At 25.7% G+C, this 1,680-nt stretch overlaps 1 protein-coding gene across 1 annotated transcript in view; it reads left to right on the top strand.

The window, feature by feature from the left end:
• The first annotated feature begins 623 nt into the window (after positions 1 to 623).
• Positions 624 to 1,680, top strand: part of LOC106679947 (troponin C) — a 52,506-nt gene continuing 51,449 nt past the window's right edge. Inside the window, exon 1 of the mRNA XM_014419733.2 lies at positions 624 to 755. The gene's annotated coding sequence lies outside the window, so the exon portion shown is untranslated. The remainder of the gene's footprint in view (positions 756 to 1,680) is intronic.

The following is a 1,680-nucleotide window of genomic DNA, read 5'->3' as shown; positions in this document are numbered from 1 at the left end:
AAGGATTTTACGAAGGATTTTGGACTGTAAGGATTGGATTCTGGAGGAATTTGATGGTTTAGTGGAGCCCCAAAGCTCAACTCCGTAAAATTAAAAATAAATAATAGACTAAACAATTTGGAAATATACATAATAATGAAATGAAAATATAAATTAGTTGATTAATAACTATGGACCAAGACAGTTATTAATCATACAGACATAGTTAAAAATCAACTAATTTATATTTTCATTTCATTATTATGTATATTTCCAACTATTTTAGTCTATCATTTATATATTTTAAACTATTATTTAAATATATCTACAGTAAACTATCTTCACATCAATATAATTGTAGTACTAACACAGTGAGTGGATTCGTCTCTTTTCGAAGAATAAGAATAAACCCCTTAATGGTTTCTTGAGGTGATCAAAAGGAATGTCATCGCATATATTGGTGTATTTACTAAATCATAACAATAAAGTATACTTAAATGTATAATCTTAAATAAATACAATACTGTATTCTCAAACTATCAATTTTGATCATTAAATCTATATATTTCCTAAAATACAGCAATAGCGAAACATTGCAGGCTTAGCTAATCGATAATAAAATCTCGATATAAACATATGTGGAATCGTAATTATTAACAGATAAAACACTGTCAATATGACTCTTAGTACAGTAAAATAATTGTTTTTACTTTTTTCTCAAAAACAAATGTTTTATTGAAATTCGTCGTCGTTTTCTCATCGAAGGAATTAGCTGGGTAAGTCAATTTTCATTGTATATTTGGCTTTCAATTGTATAATTATAAATCATTTCACTCCACGAAAAAAATGAATGAATTCAGTCATTCATTCCAGTCTATCAATGAATTCATTCATAAAAACTAATAAGAGAAACATTTAGTTGAATTATTTTTGCTATCATAACACTGTTTAAACTCTGTTATATTAATTAATTTTCCTTTAAATAGGAAATTGTTAACATTAGTTCTAATGTATGTAGTTAATTCAAAGAACTCCCCTGTGAAAGTATATAAATCCTCTATATATCTTTTTTGTTTTGAGATGTGATAGTTTATATATATGGTTCAAATCTATTAATAGTGTACTAAATAATGTTGAATATAACATAACCTTCAAACTATTATGATTACTCAAGGTTAACTGTTTTAAAACATGGTTAACTAAGAAAAAGAACACTTTCACAGTGCTATAAAGTTAAATAAATTGAATGGATGAAACTATAGGAAAAATTGTCATGGATATGGCCCTTATTCATGAATGAACCATTGATAATATCGTATCCATAGATACGATATAGCTAATTTTTATCCAACTCTTTATATAGGTTAAGTCAAATTAAGTAATTTATTTCGGCATGTAAGAGCCGGCAATACTTCGCTATTGCTATATTTAAAGATGTATATACATTAATTGAACACTATTGAAACTTTGATATCAATTAATCTATAGATGGAGTGATAAGAAGTAACCGTAGTAACATAAATAGTGACTGTAAACTTCGATATATACTGTTTAAATTACTATATATACCTACTATTTAAATTACTATATATAACTGTTAATACTGTTTTAATTTTTCGCACTTTTACTAATTTAATTTTCTATGATATTGGTCTGTGATTCCTTTTGAAAAAAAAAATAACTTTAACATGACTCAATCAG

Source organism: Halyomorpha halys, unplaced genomic scaffold (assembly GCF_000696795.3).
Source record: "Halyomorpha halys isolate HHAL.00 unplaced genomic scaffold, Hhal_1.1 Scaffold1.1, whole genome shotgun sequence".
Classification (NCBI taxonomy): domain Eukaryota; kingdom Metazoa; phylum Arthropoda; class Insecta; order Hemiptera; family Pentatomidae; genus Halyomorpha; species Halyomorpha halys.
The sequence above is the reverse complement of the archived record's forward strand: the minus strand, read 5'-3'. Positions and strand labels throughout refer to the sequence as shown.